Below are 8,987 nucleotides of genomic sequence, written 5' to 3'. Positions count from 1 at the left end.
TATCACGATGTGGTGGCTCTTGCTAACAGGCAGAATTAAGTAACCAGATTTAGGTTAAAATATTCTATAAACGTAGACCATGTTTCTATAAATTTTTATATTTGGTTTTTATTTGAGGCAGATATTTTTTCCATTAAAATGTGATTTATGAGGAGGTTAGACCATTGGTCAATATTCAGAGTTTGTTTATTTTTCCAGTTAACAAGAATTGTTTTTTTGCGATTGTAAGGGCTACAAGTGTAGATTGAAATTGTTTATGTGGTAAGTCAGTTGTTGTTAGGTCACCTAGCAAACACAAGTTTAGAGATAAAGGTATCCTACAGTCCAAGATAGCGGAAACTTTTTCGAAGACTTTAGTCCAGAAATACATAACCGAGTGCATAACCATAAAGCATGAAAATAAGTGTCTGTAGTGTTTTGTAAACACTGGAGACAAATGTCGGAGTCTGAGAGTCCCATTTTCTTCATCATATATTGAGTAATGTATGTTCTATGAATAATTTTATATTGGATAAGTTGTAAATTTGTGTGTTTTGTCATTTTAAATGCGTTTTCACAAACTTGAATCCAAAAGTCAGATTCCGGAGCTATAGACAAGTCTGTCTCTCATTTGGAGATGGGTAAAGACATTTTATCAGTATATGAAAGTAACATATCTTTTTGAGAGTTTTTTTGTTGTTGTCGGAGAAAGCTTGGTAATATCTTTAGCTAAAACAGGCGGTTGGAGCGTACCCCGAAGTGTTGGAATTTGTTTCTTTATCATACTTTTAACTTGCAGCTAATGTAAAAAAAATCAGTTTTTTATTTAGTCCTGAAGTGGAGAAAAGTTTAAATGAATTAAATCAGTTAATTTAGGTGAGATTTTTATGCCTAAGTATTTTAAATTACCTATACGAAATGAGTAGTGTGGGTCCTGGCTTGCTGGGTTCCATGAATTTTCTGTAATAGGTAGTAATGTTGATTTTGTCCAGTTAACAGAATAATCTGATAACTGGGAGAATTTACTTATTAAGTTAAATACTTCCCCTAATGAAATAGCAGTGTTTTCTAAATAAAGTAAAATATCTTCGGCATATTTTATGTTTTGTTACCCCAGAGTGAATTCCTTGAATCCTTCTTTCCTGGCGTATGGCTAATGCAAGCGGCTCAATAAATATTGCAAATAATAAAGGGGGCAGTGGGCATCCCTGTCTTGTGCCTCTCTGTAGAGTAAAACTCTGAGATATAATCCCATTAGTAGTAACTGTAGCTTTAGGAGAATCATATAATATTGACACCCAGTGAATAAATGACTTCCTAAAGCCAAATGTATTTAAAGAGGAAGGACCAGTTAACTTTGTCGAAAGCTTTTTTTGCATCCAATGATATAATAACTGCCTTTTTATCATGCCACTGTGACATGCTAATAAGGTTAAAGAGCCTCCTAATATTAGTAGAGTGACGATCTTTAATAAAGCCTGTTTGGTCGCAATGAATGATTGTCAAGATTACTTTGGGTTTGTTGCGTACTCATCCGTCAGTTGCTTAATTTTATCTTCCAAGTCTTTTTCAAATTTTTGATCCTGTTTCTTTTTATAAGACGAATATGATATAATTTTACCTCTAATTACTGCTTTCCCAGCTTTCCAGAGAAGAGATGGAGATAAATCTGGAGAGTCATTTATTTCCAAAAAGTCTGCCCACTCTTTTCTTATAATTTTGTCAAACTCTGCGTCGTTTAGCAGTGAGATGTTAAAACTTCATGTCGGGGTGGTTTAAAGGTATAATCAACTTGTAGGGAAAGGGAGACTGGTGCATGGTCGCTAATAAGAATAGGATGTATTTTTGTTTTATCAGCAAGAGAGTTATTTGTAAGAAAAAAATCAATTCTTGAAAAAGACTGGTGCACAGCAGAAAAGAAGGTAAATTCCTTCTTATTTGGGTTAGGGTTCATCCATATATTTCCCTATTACTTTAGTAGATTGTAATCGCCTTATACATGTTGTATTATTAGAATGATCTATTAATGGATTTAAGACTGTGTTAAAGTCTCCTCCGATAACTCCTTATTACTCTACAGTACACCCAGCCCCAAACTACATAAAAATAGTTTGTTTAAAAAAAAAAAGAGGCTAAATATTTTTACCACCACACACGCACTGTGGAACTATGACTTCTTCAAAAAAAAATCTGAACCTTTTACATTTCTAATTGAGAACTCCTGATCTAAAACATGCAGGATTGGGCCTCAAGAACCAAATTTGGACACACCTGCTTAAGGCCAAACAAATATCCATTACATTTCTGACAGGAAAAACACAACATCATTTGCTACCGATTACTGTGACCAGTTTGATATACACTTCTGAAATAACAAATTTACTTATATGTCATTGTAATGGCTGGGTTTCACACAAAAAAAGGTTTACGACTAGTCTCAGACTAATATGCTGTTCGAGCTGTCTTAATTTTATGTCATTTGCACAGATGTATAGTATATTAAAACAGTTATAGATTTAGCCTGTTTTGGTTTAAGCAAAGCCAATTGCAAAAGTGTGGATTAGAGCTACTCTTGGACTAAATTGAAGATTAAATTAATCCTGCAAGGAAGCAGGTTCAACTTTAGTTTAGTTAGTACTGTTAGTGAAAGGGAGCACAGATAGTTTGGGTGTGGAGTAATAGAATATCTAAATGAACAACACTATAAACTATGAGGCCAGCCAGGCAAATACTTGTACTTGTGGATTGGAGAACTCAATAGCATCAATTTGATGAAATAACCTTCAGAGATTGCTTTCGTTCGTACAAAGCTGATATGTGATCCGCAGCAAAACTGTCCTGACAGAAGAAACGAATGAACTAGATCAGTGGTCCTCAACCCTGATCCTCAGAGACCGGTATCCAGCCTGTTTTCCATGTCTCCCACAGCCAACACAGGTGGAGATCGTTATCAGCCTTCTCCAGAGATTGCTGATTAGCTGATGATATGAATCACCTGTGTTGGCTGTGGGAGGCATGGAAAACAGGCTGGATACCGGTCCCTGAGGACCAGGGTTGGGGACCTCTGATCTAGATGATACCATCATGGTGGCAGAAAAACCGAGGACTTACACTCGAGCTCCTTTCAAGTTGCAACACTTCAGTTGTAAAAGTTTTTTCCCCCTTTTTTTTTAACCAAGAAATGATTGATTATGGCTTGTGTTAGCCTTAATTGTGTTTGTGATGTACAACATATATAAATACCATGCTGAAAAATTTAATGACAAAACTAAAACAAGGCTTTTGTGGTGACCAAAATACTCTCAAGTGGGGGAAAAAAATATTTTCACAATGTATTTCATTACAGAGCTTTCTCATACATCTTTTTTTTTGTGACAACTCTCTCTTCTAATGTAGAATTAAATTTTTTTATATCTTTCATTTTATACTCCATTTATACTTATATTCCAAGGCTATCTTTTTATGCATCCTTCTTGATCTCTCCTGAAAAGCAGCATCTTCTTTCAGGGATGCCATACCAGATGTGGAGGCTTCACAGTCTTTGTGCAATGGCTCCTTCACAAGGGTAAGAGTAATTTTCTCTGGGAAAACATTATGTTAGAAAAACTCACATCGTTCTTAGATTGAAATAAAAACAAAGGGAGAGACAGACTAATCTGTATTTACAAGAGGTAACTAATTTGAATTATGGGTTTCTTGTCCACTGTCCAAATGTTCATTAGCTGGTTTCTTCTACAGAGCATATCATTCATTGGAATTAAGCAATGTCACAAAATGTTATGGCATTTGTGAAATCATAACAGACATGTCTCACCTGCAGTTATTTGCATTGAATTCATTTCAAACGGCAGCCCAAGCACTCCTCTTATGTTCAATAGCAGCAGTATGGCATTTACGTTGAATAACAGCATCATGGTTTCCCACAACTTGCTTCTGGAGGGTTTTTCTTTTCATACATTCATGAGCACCATTCTCGTTTAAAAGGAACCCCGACTGTCATGACAAGTTTTCTCTATATTATTTAATTGGTTGTTACTAGCATAACTATGAGATTCATTTTTCAAAAATAATTTCCAGTTTAATACATTTAGTAAAAACTTTATTTGGACAGACGCCGCCATTGTTATTTACGTTGCAACGCATTCATTGCGTAGTGACGTAGAATGGCAGCTGGCTCTCTGCCGAACAATATGAAACGCCTATAAAGAAAGCAAGGTAAGCCTTCGTAGCGTTCCTAAAGAAACAACATGCGATTGGTAGAATCACCCTCCCCCACGCTGTGCTCGTTTTGATCGTCCCATTAGGAACGGTTTGTAACAACCAAATTAATAATGTAGAGCAAACTTGTCATTACAGTCATTGTTCCTTTTAACTCATTCACTGCCATTGATGGCTATTTCCCCCCAAGTTTTGTTAACGAGTACGAAAATCTAGAGAATTTTTATTTATTATACATTTAGAACAGATATAAAACTTATGATTAATCGTGAGTTAACTATTGAAGTCACGTGATTAATTACAATTCAAAAATAGCAGCGACGGGCAATTAAAATCGTAATTAATTGCATGGCTTAATGAGTTAACTCACGGTTAATCACAAATTTTATATCTGTTCTAAATGTACAATAAAAAAATTCTAGGTTTTCATACTCTTGTTAACAAAAGTGGGAAAAAATGATAAACTAATAGAAATAGTTCAAATGATTTTTTTTACGTCCATAACATATTATATTATATTCGTTAATGGCAGTGAATGAGTTAAGGTTACTCCAGGACTCCGTAGTCTAGGACCAACTAAGGCAAATTTAAGACACGTCAATGCAAGCCACTTAAATGACCTGCCTTTACCTCTGATTTAGGCCTAGTACTGCCTTGGTTAGATTAGATTAGATTAGATTAGTATAGTCTTTATTGTCATTATACAAAGTACAATGAGAAGCTCTGTCGTCGTAAAGTGCACACATAATAGACATTGTAAAAATACGTACAATAAAAATAAAATAGGATAGAAAACCAATTAAAAACTACTGTATCCACTATACATATTGCTGGTCTTGTGGAATGGTGGAGGTACCCAGATATAAGCCTTGGCTGTGAAACCGGGTCTATATGTCATTATTAATACTTAATGATATTCATTTATGTGAAGACTTTGATCATGTCTATGATTTCTCACAAGTACGAAACAGATATCCATACGCAACACTTTATTTCTATAAATCACTGCCAGTGCTTACATTTTCAAGTGATCACTTATACTGAATATACGTCCGAGAAAATTACAATGTCACATCACTGGTGAGCCATTTATTTGGAACAGGCCGGTGGATTACTCATGCAATCTTTGGTAGCTACCTGGTACCTGTGGGCCCTACATCGGTGACTCCTGCAGACAGGGTGAGAACCACTGCTCTAGAGTGTCAATTGAATTCATATTTCTTATAGGAAACGAAAAAAAATCTGAATTAACATCAGTTGCTGGCTTTCAACAGTGGGGAAAAAAGACACTGGTTCATTCACGTCGCTGATTGATCTTAGTAGCAGACAGGATCAAAGCCAAGAGATGACAAAAGATAAAAGAAGTCCACTGGTGATAATCTTGCTCCCTTACAAAGCCGAATAAATGGAAATCTCTGTCCGACACCCCTGAGGCACTCACCCACAAGATTGTCATAAAGGTTTTGATAAATGGTCATATGCTAGAAAAGTCAGACCACATTGATGTCACACTGAGGAAAACCTTTCCACTTTTTGACAAAAAAACTCACTACAGTCGTAGTTGTTAAAAAAAAGAAAAAAAAAGAATTAATTTAAAAAAAAAATTAAATAAATAAAAAGGACAAAAAAGTTTAATCTTCGATCATAGAGGTTCCACATTATTTTTGGAATGTCCAAACACAATGCCCTGCAATAAATATCAAGAAACTGTAACACAAATATCACTTATAGTGGCAAGTATAGCCCTGTCACCTGTTATGTAAAATGGAAGCTGATTGATTTCTCAAGTCTTGTCTCTTAAGCGGGGAACCCATACACCAAACACACAGGGAAAATTCCCATCCGTCCAATCAAAGTAGGAAAAGCTGATTATCAGATATCATCCATCCATCCATTTTTTGTATACCACTTATGCTCACAAGGAGCAAGTCTCAGCTAACTTTTGTGTCAGAGGCAGGGTACGTCCTGAACTGGTCGTCAGCTCGAGAACAAGACACACAGGTGGTGTGCAGTATGTCGGTTAAAAATCCATATGTCTAAGTCACAAGTCAGTTGGGGGTTGAGAGAGCTCAATGCTCAATGCTCAAATTATTATTTTGCTCTCCCTCATGCTCATACATTATGGACTTCAGCTAATAATTTTTCTGTATCATTTGTAAAAGTTAAAAGGAACCCCGACTGTCATGACATTCTAAAAACAGTTGGGTTAAAAGTAACCCAATTATGGATCAAAATGGGTATTGGGTCAATTTGACCCAACTTTCTGGGTTGTTTTATACAAAACGACCCAATTTTTTGACCCAAGTAAATGATCTGACCAATATTTATGAGTTGTTTTACACTAAAAGACCCATTTCTTGACTCAGTTGGGTCAAATTGACCTAAGTAGAGAATTGGTCCATTCTTAACCCATAGTTGGGTTATTTTTGACCCAACTGTTTTTAGAGTGCAAGTTTGAGCTATATTATTTATTATAAACAACCACATCGCAATGACAATGGACAGCGGCAGTGACCTGTATCATTTGTAAAAGTTAAAAGGAACCCCAACTGTCATGACTGTCATGTTCAGTTTCTGCTTTCCTTGTGTGTTTTCCTTGTCTTGTTAATTGTGACCCTGCCCTTCCTTGTGTTGTCCAATCAGTGCCCTCAGCCACTTGTGTCTGGTCCAGGTGTGTCTTGTTGCATCATTAGTGTTGGTGTATTTAGTCTGCTGTCTCTCCTCTGTCTGTGTTGGTGCATTGTGGTATGTATGTTTGTCCTCATGTCATGCTGCCGGTTTTCTGTTCCCGCCCTAGTTCTAGTTCTAGTTCTAGTTCTAGTTCTAGTTCTAGTTCTAGTTCTAGTTCTAGTTCTAGTTCTAGTTCTAGTTCAAGTTCATGTTTTGTTGCTGTCTGTTTTTGTTCCCTCTTTTGTTCAAGTTCAAGTTCATGCTTTGTTTTATGTTTTTGAACTTTGGAAACCTTTTTGCCAATAGAAATTAAATCCCTTTTTTTTGGACTACATCTCTGCCTTCCCGCATCTGGGTCCTAAAGCCCCCGTTTTGACAATGACACGTTTTCTCCATATTATTTATTTGGTTGTTACTAACATAGCTTTGAGATAAATTTTTCAAAAATAATTTCCAGTTTAATATATTTTGCAGAAACTTTATTTGGACGTACGCCGCCATTGTTATTTATGCCGCAACGCATTCAGTACGTAGTGACGTAGAATGGTGGGCTGGCTTTCTGCCAAGCAATGTGAAACGCCACAAGTTAAGCCTCGTAACGTTCCAAAAGAAACAATATCCGATCGTCACCCTCCCCCACGCCATGCTCTCGTCAGTCACCAGACACATTCAAGAGTTTTGATCGTCCCTTTAGGAACGCTACAAGGCTTACCTTGTTTTCTTTATAGGCATTCACATTCTACGTCACTATGCACTGAATACGTAGCGACATAAATAACAATGGCGGCGTACGTCAAATAAAGTTTCTACAAAATGTATTAAACTGGAAATTATTTTTCAAAAATGAATATCATAGTTATGTTAATAACAACCAAATAAATAATATAGAGAAAACTTGTCATGACAGTCGGGGTTCCTTTTAACTTTTACAAATGATACAGGTCCCTGCCGCTGTCCATTGTCATTGCGATGTGGTTGTTTTATGCTGTTGTGTTGGGGTATTTTCAATTGTTGTTATTGTTATCTCGGCCACCATACTTAACTGAACACATTTTCACATTGTGAGATTATATAATAAGCAGCAATTTGTGAGTGAAATTCTAATTTTAATGCGCAGGAAGTCATAGGTGAAAGCACAGCTATTAAGTTGACGGTGAGGGAAGATGGCGAAAGTGTGGGAGCATTTCAGACTGAAACGCAAGACGAACACCATGAGGTGAAATTGTTCTAGAGCTGTCAAACGACTAAATTTTTTAATCAATTAACCACATCTTAAAATTCTGATTAATCACGATCAATCACCTAATTAAAAAGGCTTTTAATATCAAAATTTTTTGCATGCCAAATTTGACGAGCACCTGTTATGTATTAATTCTTTCGACATTTAATGTTATGAGGAAGTCTTCAACATTTTTTGATCCACTGCACACTCTTATATAATAATAATATTTTGACATGAACAAATATTCAGAATTTCATATATACTGTAAACATTTATTAACACTTAAATGCATGTAGTTATGTTTATTGCCCAAACATAATCTGTGCTACCTTTAACGTAACCATCCGCTGTCAAGCTGAAGGATAATTAATAGTGTGATTAATCAGCGTTAATACAAGATTAATGTGATAATTTTTTTGTCAATAATTAATTAGTTAACGCTTTAACTTTGACAACACTAAATCGTTCTAACATTGACCTTTCTCTCTGCTGAAGACATCCAATTTAAAGCTGCGTACAAAACAATGTAAAATGAACAGAGCACAAATCAGTGACCTTAATGTTAATGTATTTTACTAACATAACGTAAGCCCTGTGGAGGGCTGTTACTTATGACGACCATTCAATTTGTAGCTTGTTTATTACAGGGGTACCAAATACAGAAAATGCCACAACCATGCAGTGTGTTTACATAGTTTGATCAGTCGGCACCTGATGCCGTGTGACATACGGCCAGTGTACAACTCAACTCCAGCTTCATGTGTTAGTAATTTATTCATAATTTTATTTACTTATTTATTTACTGACTTGCGATATTTATTAATTTATTTTGTAAGTGAATAAGTAAAGAAGTAGGCCTATCAATACATTAATAACGCAAAATACAGCCGACACCATA

This window comes from Vanacampus margaritifer, chromosome 5 (genome assembly GCF_051991255.1).
Source record: "Vanacampus margaritifer isolate UIUO_Vmar chromosome 5, RoL_Vmar_1.0, whole genome shotgun sequence".
NCBI classification, from domain to species: Eukaryota; Metazoa; Chordata; class Actinopteri; order Syngnathiformes; family Syngnathidae; genus Vanacampus; species Vanacampus margaritifer.
Note: the sequence above shows the minus strand (reverse complement) of the source record.